This window comes from Nicotiana tabacum, chromosome 15 (genome assembly GCF_000715075.1).
Source record: "Nicotiana tabacum cultivar K326 chromosome 15, ASM71507v2, whole genome shotgun sequence".
In the NCBI taxonomy this organism is placed as follows: domain Eukaryota; kingdom Viridiplantae; phylum Streptophyta; class Magnoliopsida; order Solanales; family Solanaceae; genus Nicotiana; species Nicotiana tabacum.
Window position 1 is genome coordinate 122,091,664 of NC_134094.1, and position 22,500 is coordinate 122,114,163.

Here is a 22,500-nt window from a genome sequence, read left to right on the forward strand (position 1 = left end):
TAAGTATTCCGCGTTCACATCAGTTTCGGGATAGACCGCGCCTCAGGGGTAATTTAATGTTTATGTTGGAAATTTCAACCATTATAGAGTTTCTGTTTTTCAGTAATAGACTCAACTCATGTGAAAATGCAAAAATGAAAGTACAGATGGAGTTTCTAAGATAAAAAGAGCAAGCTTGGGTGATTAGAATGGTATGTTCAGTGTCTCTCTTGTCTGCAAAATTTTGTTTTCGTACAGTACCTGATTCTTGCTTGATCTTTCCTTTTGAGCAATACTAGCTGTTGGCGATATTCAATCTTCAATTTCAACTTCATTCCTTCGATAATTCCAGTTAGTTTCCTTGAGATATTCTTTAGTCCATTCATTTTTTTCTAATTATTTTTAAAGAATTTTTGTGTTCTCAACCGTTAAAACATTTCAATCTTCAAATCTCTGCTCAATTCGTGAATTGTACAAAATATTGATTTCATGGAGATTGTGAAATGGTTACTACATAAATCCATTCCAGATTTGTTTGTTTTTTCATAACTCAATTTCTTTCCTTTTTCTCAGTAAGTACCTCCTTCCTTACATTTTGAGATCTTCTATTATTCATTCGGCTCCTTAATTAATTATATCATGCTTGCCAACCAAACGTTTCAGCCTTCACATATAGGTCTGAATCTTCACGAATCTTCAACCTTTCCTTTTATTTTGTAAATATAATTACGTTTTCTCATCACTTTGTGGAAAAATATTAGGTATAAATATGTTAAATTGTGACTTAATTGGTGAAATAGTATCCCTCCCCCATAATGTATATTTTTTTACCGATCCGGATTCTGCAAGACACAATTCTTAAGCCATAATTACTTATCGAGTGGGTTAAATCGGTATAAAGGGCATGAATTAAATGATTTTATCATTAAATTAAATATTAGATTTTTAATATGACATGGCATGAGAGAATGAAGCTTTTGACGTGCTTTTTGTTATCTGAATCAATAGTTGGATGAAAGAATTAACTTTCAAATATATATATAACAAATCTTATGCACTAATTAACGAGTAATTACAATATCTGAATACCGAAAATACTTACTCGTGCGGATATTTACACCACACTAATAATTGCATGACTAATGTTTGCAAACATACTCTCACTTAATTATGATTATTAAGTACATATTTTCATATAATAAAATCACTTAATCTTGTTAAATTGATATAATTGGGCGTAAACATCTTGTAATTTGTCCTCTGAATACACAAGTTTTTGTGATACAGCTCGTTAGCTGTTCAGCTCTTTTTCTTGTCACGCTCTCTTGCCTTTTCTAATCTGAAAATGATTGGTCGATCTTCCAAACATGTTCAGTTGTGCATAAAGGGTCGGCATGCTCAAAAAACAGCCACCACACACTCAATTTCCACGTGAAAAATTCCATTTATATTCACTGTACTTCAGATGATCCTTACCGGCTTGGAATCTTGGACCACCATTGACTCTCTCTCTCTCTCTCTCTCTCTCAGTCAATGAATGGTTTTATGAACTGGCCTAATTGATTACTATCCTGAAAATTAAATGGAAACATAATTTTTTTTACAAAAGCTCAGAATTTTTATTTTACGTCCTCAAACCATTTTAATTCCTTAGATAATTACCAAAAACTATTCCTCGCTCTTGCGTGCACGGCCTAGTTTCTATTACCACTGATAAATTTTTGCACACAGCTTTATTACGGGTACTGATTTCATTTATTTTGACCTGAGCCGAATCCAGGTAGCACACTAAAAGTAAATTGTGCTCTCTAAATCAAGCAATGCATTTGAATCTTAAGGGACCAATCAAAATATATATGACCTGTTATTTGAGATATATATAATTATTTTCAAAGTTATCGGGGACCGGTGACCTTCCCTACCCAAAGCGTAGGTCTACGTCGCTTTGTATCAGAGGCAGATCTAGCATACGTGTTATAGGTTCGGTCGAACCCAATGACTTTGGATCAAAACTAAGTATTTGTCTTAACAAATTTATTGAATATGTACAAATTATTAATTTAGAACCCAGTAACTTAAACAGACTACAATCACGAACCCATAAATTTTAAATCCTGACTCCGCCTGACTTTGTATATATGCCGAATTATAATAATAGATCGACATTATTTGCGTAAAATCTTACGTACGCTGTTGCACAGCATTTCATTTCAATAGAGGTCAAGAAATGGAAGCAGTGCTACACCAAAAAGCTGCTTTTTTAAAATTCCCTTTAGCCTTTGAGACACGCATATAATGGTCCTTGCGCACTATACGGTATAGTTGTATGCATATTCAACCAAAGAAAAACAATAAACTAGCGATAAATATAGGAGTAATTGGTGATCTTCAGTGGCTGGAGCTATCAACACACTACTTTCACCTTTAGTATTACCCTCTAGAGAGTCATATAAACATAATTACTACTTTCATCTGTTTCATCTAAAGCTGAAAGGAAACGATGGACAAGGCAAATTAGAAATTTGAAATTATAAAAATTGCATCTGCAATCAAAATTTGCTGTTAGAATATTGCGGTCAAACGCACACGCAAGTGTACGCGGTCATGAAGTAATAATAAAGTAACTAAAAGTCAGATGTTGAACCCACGAGAACTTATTATTAATTATTAACTAAATTAGACTATCCTAATTATCTAAACAAGAATTAACCTGCAAGTGTTTGAATCTAAGCTAGTTAAAATAAAGAAAACAAATAATGAACTCTAAACTAAAGAAGAACATATTTTTATGTTATCAATGTAGTGAAAACAACCTAGGGTTATGGGCTATCTAACAAACTTAATGTATTCTTGAGTTGAATTGCCTAATTAATTTATCTGATTTATTGGTTGACGGGGTTAATATTACTCACAAGAATCTATTGATCTCCTACTCGCATATTCAACCTAACTCAATGCATATATGTCTATAAAACTAGAATCAACAAGAATTCATTTATAATTCCCGTATAATAACCAAGCAAGACAATTAGCATATGCCTATCCTAACCGCGAATCCATTCCCTGATGCCTGGGTTCGAGACCATGCTCTACTCAATCCTATATACAACCTAGAATTCTCACTTTCGAGTTTAACTCTAGATTTATAGATAATATTTAGTTGGTGATTAAGTAATCAAATAATTAAGCGCATGATTGAATAAATAAACTAATACAATAATTAAATCAAGAAATCAAAATCAATAATCGAATAACAATATTCATGAAAAAATCACAACCCTAGAACGTGAAGTTTAGCACCACATAAACGTGGTAACCAAACAATAAATCATACAAAGAAAAATAAAAATTACTAAATTTGGTGGAAGAAAAGATGAAACTCTGCCTCTACGGCGGCTCTGTGCTCTCCTCTCGTCAAAAGTTACTCTAAAAAACGTCTCTCTCCAAAATAGGTATAAAACCCTTTTTATACAAGTTGGAACCATATAAAATTAAAATAGCCTTGTCCCAAGCGAAATAAGAAAAATCACGCAGGTCCAGGCCTGCGCATCGCGGTGAGTTCTGTAGCGTTCACGCTCAAATCCTTTAATTTTTGCTTAGCTCTGTATCTCATTCTCTCGTTTGTCTTCCACTTGGGAGGACAAACATCATATGGTGTCCCCTTTGTCTCCATCCATTTTATTCTTTTTTCTTTTTTTTCTCCCTTTTATTTAATTTTGCTCCACATTTATTTTTATACCGTTAAAATATAATATTAAATATAAAGTAATATAATTAATACTTAAAAGACGATTAAAAATACTAAAATATGAGATTATAATAATTAAATATATATATTTTTGGGCAGAACATCAAAGTGTTATATATAATTTTGAATTTTTCGTTTTCGCGGATAGAGGAAGTTTTACATCTTGTCATGACTGTGTCTCCCGAAATCAAAATTTCCAAAGCAATTTTAAAAAGAAAAAAAATTAAGTCTTGTGAAATTTATCTATCTATCTATCTATCTATCTATCTATCTATCTATATTTATATCTATTTATACTATATTAAAAGCACGAAGGCACTTAGCGAAATGTCGTTCACCTTTTTTACCCTTTAAAAATTAATTTTATATTAGACAAAATAGTCATTTATTTATTTTCCAAATATTTAGGAATATGATTGAATTAATTTTTTAATATTTAGGGATAATTGTTTAATTATATTCCTAATATTTAGGATTTCTTTTCGTTCCTTTTATTTTAGAAGTCCTTTTCTTTTTCTCATAGTTTAGCGTGTTTGCACATTAGTTTTTTAACCTATTACATGTAAACATTTTGCCCACTTTTAGATTTTGAAGTCCTTTTCTTTGTCATGTTTTAGCCAGTGTTTTAAAAGGCGTGGGCGTAATGCGGGGCATTTTACATATGTCCCAACGGGGCGTAAGCCCCATAGGTATTTAATTTTTAATATTTTATAAAATAATATAATGACAGTTAACATTTATAAACAAGTAAAATTGCATAAAAATTAAAGAAAACTATATATATGTGTGCTCCATCCCCACAAAAAACTAATCAAAACAATCTATTATACGTTACTTACAAGCACAAATAATTTGAGTCTAAAAGAATAAAGTTTTCTACATGGAGGAACAAAAAGGATGATTAACCTGCAATTTGAACTTTGAATTTGCAGCTATGAAGAAAATATAGTTCTCTTTGTATTTGTAAAAAAAATTAAATATTCGTTGCGTTTGGGAGATATTAGCATACTAGCGGACAAAATAAAAAATTGAAAAAAACCATGAATTAGGGCTTAAATCAATAAAAAAGGTCTTTACTTTTAAATTTAATACTTTTGAGTTCCTTTTTAAACCTTTGAGTAATTACCAAACTGACTTTTGAGAATTTGGGTATTATATAAAGGAATAATTCAACAAATTTTGTTTTAATTTGAAAAAGTCTATGGGGCTTACTCCTTACTAAAAAAATTGCGCCCCGAACGCCCGGGCGTACGCCCCAAATTGCGGGACGTACGCCTCTTGAGACTTTCGCCCTACACCATCGCCCCGGAGTATTTTTGGGACGCCTCGCCCCAGAAATGCCTTTTAAAACAGAGGTTTTAGCACGAGTAATTACTCCCATTTAGCTATCTATGTAAAAAAGTATAATACTTTATTTTCTTTGCTATAAATAATTACTAATTAATTATATCATTAATCTTGAACGGGTTCGGCTTTGCTCCATTACTTTTGGTTCCAATAAACATCAATATACCTGCAGACGGATGACACATGTTCATATATATTCTCCATCTTTTGAGAATCGAAATAAGAACAGTAATAGTTCCAGCCGACTATTACTTTGAGTATGACAAAACATGTACCTAGTGCGCTGATTGAGTATGACAAAACATGTACCTAGTGCACTGATTTTTTATTTTATTAATTAATGGCATTAATTACTGATTTTCTACATATAAAAAGCTAACCAAATTTTATTCTACTAAACAATTAGTTCATATATTAATTTTTTATAAGAATACAATACACTGAATAACTTTTTGTTTCGTAGCACTCTTTGCTATGTTTGTGCTTTCATGAAAGGGAATGATTGGTTTGGTATTGGCATGAGATAAGTACATTAGAAAGGATAAAAAATTTGATGCCGACAAGTTCCTTCTTGTTTCGATCCGCAAAAGATGAAGAATAACCAAACATATAAGAATAAATTAAAAAACAATCTCAGCCCTTCATAGTTATATAGACACGTATCATCCATCTGCATGTGTATTGATATTTAATGGAGCCAAAAGTAATAGAGCACAGTCAAACCCATCTTGAGCCTGGAATTCCAGAAAAATATATGGCATGAACAGGAAAACGTTATACTTTTATACTTTTATCACGATCTTTCGAATCCTCCCCTCCTTATCCTATCATTTTTGTGTTCAAATTTTTCATATAGTTCCTTTTATCTTATATGTTACTTCTTTAAAATATAGAGTTACGACGATATACTTCTTGTGACTATGTTTATATTAATTTGTTTGATAAGTACTATATATGTTTATATTATAATTTACATTACAAAATATGCTATTGATATCATACAGGTTATCTTGGGAATATTTTCTATGTTTAGAAAAAGTAAAAGCAAATAAATAATGTTGATTTTTTATAAATAATTGCAAATTAAAAGGATGTCAATTGACAATTGTACAGGTTATTTTAATTATTGCATTCTCATGACATAAAATTGGACATTCTAAGTCATACAACCAAAATAAAAACAATTCATATAAAAATATTTTAGAAAAATAAACATGTAAAGTATTTTTGTAACTTATTTCTCATAAAATGTTTTTACAAATATAAAAAGTTAAATTGTTTTTAAGTAAATCAGACGTACTTTTAAAAAATTTCAATTAAATGAGAACTGATTATATAAATACAAAAACAATTATGGGAATTGGTTGAAAGAATAAATTGCAATTATGATTTTCACATGAATTTTATATTTTTACTCTTTCTAGGATAGTATTAACGTAGCCCTTTCATTAGAAACCATCAACTGTAAGTAATTTCATTACAATGATTGTTGCACCTGGTTACATGCTTAGACAGACAAAGAAATCTCTCTTCAAGATGAAGAAAAGTAGATTAATCAGATACAGTAGTTGTATTCTTTCTTTTGCATGATTTGTTCTTTTTTAATCTATATGAAACAATTTATATATTAGTTTGTACTGATTGAAGAAACAGAACAGTTACTACACTTTTTGTGAGAAAAAAATAAAAGAAGACGTCTTTTGTCAATTAATTGACCATGTTAGTGTCTTTTAGAGCGCGTCCAAACATGCGTCCATGATTAGTATTTATCATTTTTGGAACATGTAATTTTTATTAATTTTTTTTCTATAATGCAAGTACAACTTTTGAATATTATTTATGTTATTTTTAAAAAGTTATTCTTATCAACATGTTATGACTAGTCGCATTAAAAATGTCATAACATGTGTATGGCAATATAAAAATAAAAAGTTTAAGTTACATTATTAACAAAACTTAGCTATTACTTTTCTTAGGATGGATTAAAAAGAAAATGCTTCCGCATAAACTGCAATAAGAGAGTATAAGTTTTAAAAAATGCTTACACCTACTACTAAGTACTACCCTCTATTATCTGGTGAAATTAAATAGTGTAAATAAATATTATGTGATTTTTGTTGGTAAAGAAAAACATGCAGCATAGTGGAAAAAAAAAAATTCACTATCAAAATAATCTGATTTTATGTGACGCTAACAAAATAAATCTTGAATAACCATAATTAGACAACGAAAAAAGAAATACCAAATGAGACACAAAAATGTAATAACATTTAGTTAATCGACTAAGGTCCGTGGACGAACATAAGCACTTCGTGTTTTCTAAAATAATGTAAAAGGGAGTATAAAATATCAAAAAAAAAAAAGAAAAGAAAATAACCTCACAAAATCCCCTTATTAAAGAGGTTCTCATAATTGTCGGAGAAAAGAACGAGTGAATCTGGTTTCAAGAACATGTTTACGGCCGAAGGGGAGCTTACCTTCTGCCATTTAAGTCTCGGTCTATAGTTAATTTAAGGCGGAGAAATTGTGATTAAGAATTTCACGTTTGATTTTGCCAACTATTATGTGTGGTTTTGATTTCTTTCTTTTTTGTGATCCGGGGTTTGGGAGAGGGGGGTCTGGTGTAATATTTTATACTTCAATACCATACAAGAGGGAGGGTGATTTGTGAGGTGTCCAATTTTTCGCGTGCAAAGATTATAGAAGGACATGTTCTTCTATGAGTTCCTTACTCTACAGTTGCGGAATAATAAATGCAAAAAGTAAAGAACATATGTGTCTTTACGTGAAAAATACCCGGCTCAAAAGGTAAAAAAAACCATGACCTACTTCCCTGTAGGGTTTTTTCCAACACTTCACTAAATCACTAAACCAAACAATAACGTTTACAAAACTCTTGTAAACCTAAGGATTACCTCTAACCCTTGTAGCAACCAGCTACAGACTGTTGCGACAGTTTCAAGTTAACTCTAACTTGAATAATATAACTCAAAGTATGTAGTACAAATGCTTCTAAAGAAAGCTGAAAGGTACAACTCAAAAGTCCTACTATAATTGAACTAGAGTAAAAGACAGACACTTGAAACTAGTTCTTCTATCTGGTTCATGTAGCTTCAAGTTTGCACACTTGAAACACACATGAATTGCTTGCAAAATACCTTGCTATTTTGCTCTCAATTCTTGCTTAACTTCAGCGTTTGTGCGTCACCTGTAAAAGAGAACATCCTGTAAATATATAGAGTTAGTAGGATTAGGATTAACTAGAGCTCTAATGCAATACACTTCCACGGTGGAAGAATTCTAGTTAACTTCAATCTCTAACCATTCCCTTATTTAGGATAGAGTTCTCTTCAAGTAAGGAGTCTTGCTCCTTATCAATTATGCAACCTTTTCGTTCAGGGGATATGAAATATAACCACTTATACTTATCCACTTCACATGCATGCCTTGTGCTTGAATCTGCCCGTCCCTTGTGTACACTATGTATGGACCCGGTTCATGCATGTGTTCCTTTATCAATGATCAAAACAAAACTTCCTCAGACCAACAAATTCCCCCCTTTTGATGATGACAAACTCTATGCTTTCCACAAGCATCAAACCTGTTTCAACTCAGCTCACATCAATACAATGTTAGAACACTTTCTATTTTAAAGTCACCAATCATCAAGGACCAGGTTCATTAGGTTATAAACATCGCAGTCCAAAGAAAAAGCATAACATATCTTCTCCCTTTTGGAATCATCGAAAAGTTGCATAATTAAGTTATATAACTAGATTTTAGCAGATCTTACTCATGGCCATTTAGGCTACTTCAAATGCAATCATGAATTCAAGTTTCTCTTATCAATCTGAGGATATTAGCCATCTAAGAAATATTAACAAATAATTAGAGCAGAAGCAGTGATTATCATTGATAAGATTCATACACAAAGCATAAAAAAGAAATAAAAATACTGAACGATGAGCAAAAAAAAAAAAGGAACATCCCAATCCCACTCGAGTCACTGGTTACAAACTAGGCTAGGAAGGGTCTAAGACTGGGAAGGACCAGGTTCTTGGTTTCTGGCCTGAAGAAGCTTCAACATGTCTTGAAGAATGCCTTCATTCTTCTCTTTCTCCTTTGCAAGCTCAGACTAGAGGGCATCCCTTTCAGTTTCTACTTCAGCCAGCATCTTCTTCGGCCTTTCAATCTCAGCATCCTTAGCCCCACTCTCCTGCTTCAAAGCTCTCACTTTACTGTTCATGGGTACCTTCTTAGATGAACCAGGTTCTTTGGGAGCAATAAGGACTTTATAGTCAAAGTCAATCAAAGTGTTGGCCCCAAAGTAATCTTTACTTGTGCTTACATCCCATTTCTTGAGGGGAACTTTAAAGTGAGAAAGCACAACAATGAGCATGAACCCATAGGGTATGACATGAGTTTTAGTGTCAGAAACCACCCTATTAAGGAGCTGGATTATAAACCCCGCCAGTTGATCTGCCTCCCATTATCCAAACACTCCATAAAGACCAGGTTCATAAAAGTAGCAATGTGACATCTCTCCTGCCTAGGTAGAACTACTTTATTGACAAATTCAAAGAGCACTTTGTGGGCAGGAGTCATCTCACTCTTATAGACAGCCCTGGGTCGAAGTTCTAAATCCCTATCAACAAATTTCTTGGTGATGGCAAGTGAGGTAGGTAGATTCTCTAGACTTGTCCATTTTAACTTTTTATAGTCATTATAACCTTCAGCAGGTATCCTTATAATCTCCCATAGCTCTTTATCATCAAAGCTCACATTCACTCATTTCACCACACTATTTACCCTTCCATTCACTATCTCGCAATTTGCAAGGAATTCCAACTGAAGGACTAAGTGCTTCCAACCTTAAATCTCCAACTTCTCCAACAGCAGCACCATTCCCTCCTCTTCCAAATCTTTGAGGAGCCCCCCTTTCAAAATTGTTCTTTTTCTAAACTTAACCATCTTGTCCTTTTCTTCATCAGTCTCCTCTTGTTATTCTCACTCTTCTTCCACTATTTGCACTTTTCTTGATTTCCTGGCAGACCTAGTTCTTTTTGCCAAGGCAGAACTTTCCGCATCAACAGACTTTGCAGGGACTTCTTTTTAGAAGTCTTTCTCTTCTTAGCACTTGGAGTCACAGCCTCCACTTCCTCTGCCTCATCCTCATCGTGAAGGACCATGTCCATCTATTCAATCTTAATTATTTCACTTGGTTCACTCACCTTCTTCTTCCCTCTAGCATCAACTTTCTTTTTACTCTCAACTAAGGCCTTTTCTAGGTCAGCCTCACTCTGCTTCCTCTGACTCTTTGTAGCTTTTCCTCTTGGGAGAGGAGTCTCTACAGGGATAGAAGAGGCATCCTTTATCTTTTTGCCTCCCATAGCAGTACCAAGAACATCTACTTTAATACCCCCTCTCTCATTTTCTTTTCCCCTTTTATTTTTATCACCTAATTTTCCAGACTCAGACTCTACACCAGCAATAGTACTAGCAAGAACAAATCTTTTCTCAAGATTCTCAGTCACTTCAGAAACAACATCAGATAAAACTTTTAGCCCAGAAGTTACCTGTTCTGTTTCAAATGAAACATGTTCTTCCCCCTCAGTTGCAGACTTGAAGGACTCATTTGATTTTTGGAGTTCTTCTGCTTGACTTGCCTTTACTTTCTCATTTTATTTCTTTACTTGTTCAATACTAGCAACAGTATTACACATAAGCATCTTAACACGCCCTTTCTTGGGGGTTTGGATGTGGGTGATGGTTCATTAGTGATGATGAGTTCTCAGTGATCTGGTTTTTCATATGTATTTTCAATTTGAATTTGTATAGGTAGACGAACAAGGTTAAGAGAATTTTAGGCTTTGGAGGGCTTTTGTCTTTTAGAAAATGGGTAGGTTGAGCGTGTAACGACACTGTTTGAAGTCTAGAGGTCTAATCACTTTGGGAGTTTAAGTTTGAAAAGGCGTTGGATTCTTCCCTGGATTTTAGGTAATTATGGTGCGTGGGACTCCATGGTGCAACTGGTTCATTTGTAAGGGATAGATTCAAAAGAGGTTGAGATTAAATGGGACTCCTTTTTAGATCATGATCCAAATACAGTTATTTCAAAATATGCGGAGTAAAGAATACATATCTTGTAATTATGATGAACCAGGTTCTTTACTGAAAGTTCTCTTGTGTAAGACTGAATTGTCCAAAAAACAATTAAGGGTACTATCATTAGAGATCTGTGAGACATTTTATATCACGACCCAATACCCATTCTGTCGTGATGGCGCCTATCATAGTACTAGGCAAGCCGAATACTTAGACATTTCTAACACTTTAATTTTTTAAATACGCTAAAACAGTCTAAATAAAGGAAAAATCTCATAAAAATAGGATAGAATATCAATACTCAATACATAAAGTCTTTTCAAAACTAGGGTGTCACTGAGTACATGAGCATCTTCATAATGACATAGTCTGGTACACTGACTAGAAAGTAAATCTGAACAAGTAAACAGAAAGATAAGGGAGGAGAGTCAAGGTCTGTGGACGCCAAGCAGCTACCTGGATGATCTCCGAAGGTCTGGACTCAGTAAATCAGCAACCACCGTGACCAAAAATACCTGAATCTACACACGAGTTATAGGGTGTAGCGTGAGTACAACCAACTCAATAAGTAACAAATCTAACTTTGGATTGAAAGTAGTGATGAGTTCAAATATTACACCCCACTTTCAACATTTAACAGTACGGAAAGTTACAGAAAATATGACAGTGATAACTCAGAAATTCATAATTTAACAAGTAGAGGTACAAAAATTTAGACATGCTTTCATATTTGCAATAAAACTCAACACAGAACAGGGCAGATCCAGCCCAAATACAAGTAAAACAGGGCAAATCCAGCCCAAATGCAAATAAACCATGGCAGATCCAGCCCAAATATAAATAAATGCTGTAAATTGCGCCCACTATGGATGTGCAGACTCCGGAGGGGCCGATCCAGCCCAAGCGCTATAATAAGCCAAATCATAGCATGAATCAATAAAGTCTGCTGCGGCGTGCAGCCCGATCCCATAAACATCACTCACAATAGACCCTCAGTCTCACTTAGTCACTAATCTCTCCAGTCTCTCGGGCTCACTAGAATCATGTTATTCAGCCTAAACAATAATGATATGATGTATCCAGTAAAGGACAACAGAGACCGAGACATAATATGCAAATAATAGCTGTGATCGAGTACAAATGGAAATTAACGCAAATAATTCAACATGTAACACGACCTCTGAGGGCCCAATAGTACCAGCATATAGCCTAAGTAGGATTTCTAACATGACTGACGGCTCAATAGCTCTAACACATGGTAAAAATACGGGTGACAACAAGATTAATCAACCATTCAGTTTCATGGAATCGACCAAGTCACAATTCTTACAGCGCACGCCTACATGCCCGCCACCTAGCATATACGTCACCTCAACACCAATCACATAACATGAAATTCGGGGTTTCTTACCCTCAGAACCAAGTATAGACGTGTTACTTACCTCAAACCGTTCAAATCCCTACTCCAACACGCCCTTGCCTCACGAAACGGCCTCTGAATGCCTCGAATCTGGCCACAAATAGTTCGATACAATTAACACGAGCTAAAGGAATCAATTCCATAAGGAAATACTAAGTTTTTAATCAAAAGTCAAAAAGTCAACTCAAAACTTAGCCCCCGGGCCCACGTCTTGAAATCCGATAAAAGTCACAAAATTCGAAAGCCCATCCAACCACGAGTCTAACCATGCCAAATATATCAAAATCCGACACCAATTCGATACCCAAATCCCCAATTTAAACTCTCCAAATCCCTAGCTCCAACTCCCAAAATTACACATCAAAACCATCCAATCTAGGTGGAAAATTCAATGGGGAAACATAATTATTGAATAAATTTAACCACAAGTGACTTACCTCAAGAATCCCTTCGAAATCCCTCTCAAATATCGCCTAATCCCGAGCTTGGAATGTTCAAAATGAAGAAAATCACGGAACCCTCGATTTCAATACTCTGTCCAGGCTTTCCGCACCTGCGACAACTTAACTGCATTTGCGGTGCCGCAGAAGTGACAATCCTTCCGCTTCTGTTGTGAACCACTGGAACCAAGCCTTCTCACCTATGGAAAATACTCTGCCCCTGCGCAAATGCAGATGCGACCATCTTCCCGCTCCGGCGCTGACCCCTCGCTCTTGCACTCAACCTCTCTGCATCTACGACCACGCAGGTGAGGACAATCCTTCGCACCTGCGACCACAACCTTCTTCACTTTTGGATGCATATACGTTTCCCAGCCCACACCTGCGACCAAAGGTTCGCAGGTACGATTGCACCAGAAGAGTCCGGCTACACCACCCCTTTTAACTCCAAACTTGATCCGATAATCATCCGAACTTCACCCGAGGCCCCCGGGACCTCGTCCAAATATACCAACAAGTCCTAAAATACAATAAGAACTTAGTCGAGCCTTCAAATCACATCAAACAATGCTAAAATCAAGAATCACGTATCGATTCAAGCCTAATAAACTTTTGAACTTCTAAATTCTACATTGGATGCCGAAACCTATCAAATCATGTTTGATTGACCTCAAATTTTGCACACAAGTCAGAAATAACACCACGGACCTACTCCAACTCCCGTAACCCCAATCCTAACCCGGTAACACAAAGTCCACTCTCGGTCAAACTTTAAAATTTCCAACTTTTGCCATTTCAAGCCTAATTCAACTACGGACATTAAATTCGCAATCCGGACACACTCCTAAGTCCAAAATCACCCAACGGAGCTAACGGAACAATCATAACTCCATTCCGGAATTGTTTACACATAGGTCAACATCCGATCAACTATTTTAACTTAAGCTTTCAACCTTGAGACTAAGTGTCTCAACTCATTCCGAAGTCTTTTTGGACCCGAACCAACTACCCCCGCAAGTCACATAACAACAATTAAGTAGGGAATGAATAGTAAATGGGGGAACGGGGCTACAACTCTTAAAATGATCGGCCGGGTCGTTACATTTTAGCATATGACACAAGAGTATACTAATGAAAGTATGAAACTGAGCAATATCTAATCTAGTTATTTACAAAATTCACAAATTATCTAACCAATTTTTGAGTTAGAACTGGATCCTTTTAGGTGATCATAATAATCCCTAATTCTAGCATGTTCCTTTCAAAGTGATAACTACTTAGAGCTTTTGTGAAGATATCAGTTATTAACTTGTCAGTAGCACAAAATTCTACAGTGATCAAACAATTTTCATAGTTGTCCCTCAAAAAGTGATGTCTAACATCTATGTGCTTAGTTCTTTTGTAATGAAATGGGTTCTTGGTCATACTAATTGCACTAGTGTTGTCACAAAAGATGGGAATATAACCTACATCAATTCCAAAGTTCATTAATTATTGTTTAGTCCACAACAATTGAGCAAAACATGAGGCAACAAGCATATACTCAACTTCAACAGTAGACAAAGCCACAGAATTTTGCTTTTGGGTGGTCCAAGACACAAAACATGAACCAAGAAAGTGTGTCACACCTGAAGTGCTCTTTCTATCCACAAGAAAACCTGCATAATCAGCATCATCATATCCGACTAAATCAAAATTACTACCTTTAGGATACCATAGGAAAAGATCAATGGTGCCTTTTAGGTATCTCAAAACCCTCTTGACATCCTTCAAGTGAGACTCCTTTGGATTTGCTTGAAATCTAGCACAAAGTTCTACACTGAAAATAATGTTAGGTCTACTAGTAGTGAGATATAACAAAGAGCGAATCATTCCCCTATACATCTTCTGATCAACATATGAACCATGTTCATCCAAATCCAATTTTGTGGTTGTTGCAATAGAAGTGTCAATTTCTTTGGAATCTTCCATTTTAAACTTTTTAAGCAACGTTTTCACATACTTTTGCTGATGGATCATAGTCCCATTTGAATTTTATTTAATTTGTAAGCCTAAAAAGAAATTAAGCTCACCTATCATACTCATTTCAAATTCACTCCACATTAGCTTAGCAAATTCTTTACTTAAACTATATGTAATTGTTCCAAAGATTATATCATCAACATATATCTGAACTACCAAGAGATCTTTACCTTTTTCTATCAAGAATAAAGTATTGTTAATTTTACCTCTCTTGTAGATATGCTTAAGCAAGAATTTAGTCAACCTTTCATACCATGCTCTTGAAGCCTTCTTAAGCCCATAAAGTGCCTTGTCGAGCTTGTATACATTATCAGGACATTCCTTGCTTTCAAAGCCCGGAGGTTGCTTGACAGACACTTCTTCCTTTAGATAGCAATTGAAGACACTCTTGACATTCATTTGATGGAGAGTGTATTCCATGTAAGCAACAAAGGCTATAAGGAGTCTAATTGCTTCCAATCTTGCAACTGGAGCAAAAGTCTCATCATAGTCTATGCCCCTCCCCCTCTTGACTATATTCTTGAACCACTAATCTTGTCTTGTTCCATGTAACTGTTTCATCTTCATCAAGTTTGTTTCTGAAGACCCATTTAGTGCCAATCATTGTTCTTTCCTTGGGTCTTGGTACCAGATGTCAAACTTGACTTCTCTCAAATTGGTTGAGTTCATCCTGCATTGCATTCACCCAGTCTGCATCCTGCAAAGCCTTAGAAAAGTTTTTAGGTTCAATCAGAGATAAAAAAGCATCAAAAGAACATAGGTTCTTTAAAGAAGATCTGGTTTTGATTCCAAAGGTTGGATCAGTAATTATGTTCCAAATGGGATGAGAACTTTGATACTTGTAAGGCTTCACAACTAACTGGTTTCCCCTAGATGTCCCTTCAATGTTTTGTTGCTGAGGAACAAGTTCATAGACAGGTTCCCTCGAGGTTTGAGGGTCAGTTTCTCTTTGTTTAGTTCCCCCTGTCCAGTTGCCCTAGGTATAAGGACCTATTCCATCACTTGTTTCTTCCTTTGGTGTAGCTTCAGGCTGGACTGTTGCTTCATTTAAGTTTCTTTCCAGCCCTATTTCTTCATCTTCTAGACCCTGCCTCTCTGAAAGAATGTTAGTTTCACCAAAAAATAACGTGTACACTTTCTTCTACACACATAGTTCTTTTGTTATAAATCTTATAAGCTTTACTATGTGAAGAATATCCCAAGAATACTCCCTCATCACTTCTCGGATCAAACTTACCTAGGGAGTCTTTTCCATTATTGTACATAAAACACTTGCATCTAAAGGCCCTAAGGTGGGATATATTTGGCTTTCTCCCTTTAAGTAACTCATAGGGAGTGTTCTCAACAAGAGATCTAGTCATGCACCTATTTATAATGTAGCATGCAATGTTCACAGCTTCTGCCCAAAAGCTATGAGGCAATTTAATAGCAAGTAGCATAGTCCTAGCCATTTTCTCCAATGTCCTATTCTTTATTTCAACTACTCTATTTTTTTGTAGAGTTGTAGGAGCATAAAAATTATGATCTATGCCATGCTCATCACATAATTCAAAATATTTAGCATTCTCAAATTCAGTACCATGATCAGACCTGATTGATGCAAGTTGATTACATAGTTGTCTCTGAGTTTTTCTAACAAATGAGGTGAACATATCAAATGCTTCATCTTTAGATGTTAAAATAATGTTCAAGTAAACCTAGATTAATCATCAACAAGCACCATAACATATCTCTTACCACCTATGCATTGTCCTCATTTGTCCATAGAGATCCATATGGGCTAGTTCCATCGACCTGGTAGTACTTACCATTTTTTTATTTTAAAAGAGGATCTTACCTGCTTCTTACTTGCACAAGCCTCACAAACTTTATCTTCCTTAAACTTAATATTAGGCAGACCTGTCACCAAGTCCTTGGAGACTAGTTTGTTAAGTTGACTTAGACTTGCATGTCCAAGTCTCTTGCGCCAAAGGAGGGGATCATTGTCCAACACACTTAAGCAATTGAGTTCATTATCTAAAAGTGTGGACATATCCACCACATATATGTTATTTACTCTTTTTCCCTGCAAAACTATCTTGTCAGTGGTAAGATTTATCACAGAGTATTTTGTAGAGGTAAAAGCTACCATGTTACCTCTATCACACAATTGTGACGCACTTATTAAATCGTACTTTAATCCATCTATCAAGTAGAAATTCTCAATAGAGTGAGAATCAGACTTGCCTACCTTTCCAACCCTAATGATCTCACCTTTCTTTCCATTTCCAAAGGAGACATTACCTTATTTAAGGTCCTCAAGTGAAAGGATTTGGTTCTTGTTTCTTGTCATGTGCTTTGAACAGCCACTATCCATGTACTATATTTGGTTGCTCCCCTTCAGTTGGACCTGCAAAAGGAAATCACGGGTTAGTCTTGGTAACCCAAACTAGTTTGGGTCCCTTTCTATAGGCAAAAGGATAAATCATGTTCTTTTTAGCCCAACTTGGAAGCCTATTTATCCCTAGAACAAATTTTGATATAGGATGGGTATCTGGAGCCCAGTCAATACAGAAATCAATATCACGATCTGGTGACATGCATGGAAGATTTGAGGGAAATACATCGGAGAACTCTCAAACTACAGGCACTGAATCAATCACTGGAGTCTCTGCAGTAGTATCCCGAACATAGGCTAGATAAGCCAAACAACCCTTCTCGACCATGTGTCGAGCTTTTAGTAAGGAAATAACCTGATTGGATGCACTGACAGATGAACCCTTCCACTCCAACCTAGGTAACTCTGGTATCACCAAAATAACAGTCTTAGCATGGCAATCTAGGATGGCATGATATGGGGATAGCCAGTCCATGCCCAGGCTGATCTCAAAGTCTGTCATATCAAGCAGCGGAAGATCTGCTCTAGTCTCATAACCACAGAATGTAACAATACAGGACCGATAGATCCGATCCACAACCTAATGCTCTGATACCATGTTGTCACGGCCCAATTTCACCTATATGTTGTGATGGCGCCCAACATCACAGCTAGGCCAGCCAACTAGAGAATTAAACATATATTAATTTCTTAAATAATTATTCGAGTAATTAAACTCTTCTTACTTGCAAAAATTAAGAAAATATTAAAGATCTGATTAATTAATAACAAAAAAAAATTCAAAAAGTTTACTAGTGTGTGTGCCAAGACATGATGTCACAAGTGTATGAGCATCTAGTAGATTATACAAAAATTCTAAATACTGTCTAAAATAAAATAGACAGAATACAAATACAAGAAGAGGCATTAGTTGCTGCAGAACGGCTCAGAAAGGCAGCTCACCACTAAGCCTCGGGATAACGTGGGTGCGCGCCGATAGGTCCACCTATAGCACCTGTCTCAGATCCTGCACAAAAGTGTAGCAAGCGTAGCATGAGTACGAAAAAATATGTACCCAGTAAGTATCAAGCCTAATCTCTAAGAAGTTGTGACGAGAGGTCGACTTTGACACTCACTATGGGTTAATAATATTAAAAATAGAAACATTTAATTAAACATGATTTATTTGAACAAAAATAATTTCCTTAACAAGAAGAATCAAATAAATTCTCAAATTTCAATATTTTCCAATTTATCAATTAGCCTCACAAGCTGCAATAAACTGTCAAGGTATCGTGTAATTATTATTAATAGGCACGATTTCTGCCGAGGTCGTTCGGCTCGATCCAGAGTGTCGTGTACACTGCCAAGGGACGTGCGACACGATCCATAGATGCATCTATATTGACGAGGTGTTTGGCCCGCTCCACAAGAAAGGAGGTAATTTTCTTACGAACCTCCGGAAGGAGAAGTTATTATAAAACATACACATAAGGATGTACAATTTCTTTTAATAAATAAATAATTTACACAAAAATTCAAGTATATAAAATTTCGATCTTTTACTATTTCCCCTAACAATTTACAATATAATCCCAATATTTCAATTAAATAGAGGATGCAATTATCACAAGTATTTCATAATTTGAGTCCTAAACTACCCGGACATAGCATAATTAGTAGCTACGCACGGACTCTCGTCACCTCATGCATACGTAGCCCCGACAATTAACAATAATTATTAATTAAAATCACCTATGGGCTAAATTCCCTCTTACAAGGTTAGACAAGAGACTTACCTTGTCTCAAAGTCCACTTCCCAGTCAAAATGTCGTGTTAAAATCTCAATTTGATGCCGAAAAATCCGAAACTATCCAAAAGTTATATAAAATAATTAATACATACTCAATAATTCGAAATTAGACTATTAAATTAATTACCCAACCCAAAATGGTAAAATTCCTAAACTTCACCCCGGGCCCACGTGCCCGGATTCTGGAAATATTTGAAGGAAATCGTTACCCATAATCTTAAGAACTCAAATATACAATTTCCATCCAATTCCATAACCATTTTCGTGGTTAAAATCTCATTTTTTTAATATTAAAATTTAGGTTTTTCATCTAAACCCTTGATTTCCAAAATTTACAACTCAAAGTGTGTAGAATTAACTTACTTTCAAGTTGCTAGTTGAAATCCCCTCTCAAAAAGCTCCAAAATCGCCCAAGAATGGAAGAAATGGGGTTAAAAATGGTAAGATCCCGTTTTTAAGACATTCTGCCTGGCATTGTTGACCCCTTCTTCGCGAACGCGGTCAGTGCCTCGCATTCGCAAAGGCAAAAATTTCACAGCCATAAAAATACCCTTCACGAACGCGACAGGGGTCTTGCGAACGCGAAGGCTTACTGGCCTGCCCTTCTGGAACTTGTGATCTCCCTCGCTAACGCGTAAGGAAAACTCCACGCCGGTCCCAATCCTCTTTCGCGAACGCGAGTCCACCATCGCGAACGTGTAGGCCAAAACTCCTGGTCTTCGCAAACGCATCACCCTCTACGCGAATGCGAAGGGCAATTGCCCAGCTCCCATTTTCCTTCTTCGCAAACGCGAGGGTCTTTCCGCGTTTGCGAAGAAGGAAACCAGAACTGGAATTTCTAGTTTTTCCAACTTAGCTCTTGGTGGTTCAAAACTCACCCGAGCCCCTCGGGACCCCGTCCAAATGTGCCAACAAGTCTGTAAACATAACACAGACTTACTCGAACTCTTAAAACACATAAATCAACAACGAAACTAAGAATCGCACCCCAAAACCGAATTGGATCAAAATATGAACTTCAAATTTCTAAATTCCTCCGAACACGCCGAATTATACTTATACTACCCGAAATGACACCAAATTTTGCGTGCAAGTCTTGAATCACCATACGGAACTATTCCTAAGCTCGGACTTTAAAACGGACCTCAACTACTCCAAAACCTACTCCAAACCAAATTTAAAGAACCTTAAACCTTTAAATAGTTTTTTTCACTATTAAGCGTCGGAACGCCCTCGGTTTGTCCAAATCCCAATTCGAACATACGCCCAAGTCCAAAATCATCATACGAACCTATTGGAACCGTCAAATCCCGATTCCGGGGTCATTTTCTCAAAATGTTGACCGAAGTAAAACTTGGCCTTTTAAAGCCAAACTAGGGAACCAAGTGTTCTGGTTTCAACCCGATGTAACGACCCGACCGGTTGTTTTTAGCTCTAGTGCGTAATTCAGTGGTTTGAGACCCTAAGCAGCTTCATTTCAGGTATTATAACTTGTATGTATGGTCGGAATTTAATTTCAAGAAGTTCGATGCTAATTCGGAAAGTAAATTCTAATTTCAAAAGCCTTAAGTTGGAGGAATTAACTAAAGTACGATTCTTGAGCAAACGACTTTGGAATCAAAATTTGAGGTTGCAACAAGTTTGTATGATGATTTTGGACTTGGGCGTATGCCCGGAGCGGGTTTTGGATGACCCGGGAGCGTTTCGGCGCCTATTATGGAAGTTGGCATTTTGGAAGAATTCCCTAAATTTGAGTTGAAGTGCATTTTAATGCTATCGATGTCCGTTTGGGATTCTGAGTCTGGGAATAGCTTTGTATGGTGATTATGGTATTAGGAGCGCGTCCGAATGTGTATTTGGAGGCCCGTAGGTCATTTCGGGGTCATTTGGCGAAAGTTGGAAATTTGGTTAATTTTGAGAAGTTTGACCAGGAGTGAACTTTTTGATATCGGGGTCAGATTCCAATTCCAAAAGTTGGAGTAGGTCTGTAATGTCAATTATAACCTGTGTGCAAAATTTGAGGTCAATCGGGCGTGATTTGATAGGTTTCGGCATCGATTGTAGATGTTTGGAATTTCAAAGTTTATTAAGTTTGAATTGGAGGGTGATTCGTAGTTTCGATGTTATTGGGCGTGATTTGAGGCCTCGACTAAGTTCGTAATATGTTTTGGAACATGTTGGTATATTTGTTTGAGGTCCCTAGGGCCTCAGGTGTATTCCGGATGGTAAACGGATCGAGCTTGGACTTGGGAAGAACAGCTGAAGCTTCCAGCTTCTGGTGTAACTGCACCTGCGCAGAGGTAGCCGCAGGTGCGAGCTATGAGTCACAGAAGGGAAAGAGAGAGGGCAGGCCAGCCACCGCGGGTGCGGAAGTTTTGGCGCACCTGTGTGACCGCAGGTGCGAGGGAAGTAGTCGCAGAAGCGGATGGGCTCGCAGAAGCGGCCCCTTTTTGTCCGCAGATGCGGAACTTGGCCAGGTAAGGGAAATCCGAACCTGCGAGGGTTTTGTTGCAGTGCGGGACCGCAGATGCGGCCAAGGCACCGCATGTGCGAAAATCGCCTGGGCAGTAAGGTTTTTAAAAGATGGTATTTGGCCATTTGGAGCTCTTAGAAGGGAGATTTTCGTCATCTATGTCAAGGTAAGTGATTCCCACCTATAGAAAGTAAAATAATTGGATTATATATGGATTTAGACTTGAAAATTTGTAGAAATTTGGGGTTTTGGCAGAAAACCTAGAAATTATATTTTTGGATTTTGACCATGAAATTGGACGTGGAACTTGGAATAAATTATATAATTGAGCTTGTGGTGTTATGGGTAAGGTTTGTCTTTGAATATTTTCGGAATCCGGGCACGTGGGCCCGAGGGTGATTTTATCGACTTTTCAAGCGGAGTTAGGAATTGTTATAAATTGGATTTTAATAAGTATTATAGTGTATATTTATGGATTTGCACGTTTATTCACTAGTTTTTGGAGTGTTGGGCATCGGTTTGAGTTATTGGAAGGGCTTGGGAGTCGGTGATGGAACTTCAGAGTGAGGTAAGTCTCCTTTCTAACATCGTAAGGGGGAATTTACCCCATAGGTGAATTAATCTAATATGTACTTCTATTTGTGGGGGCTACGTACGGACGAGGTGACGAGAGTCCGTACGTAGCTACTATTATGCTTATGTCCGGGTAGTTCAGGACCCAAACCATGCTATACTTGCGATATTTGCAACCTTGTTGTTAATTTAAATTACTTAAATCATATTGAACTTGGTAAATG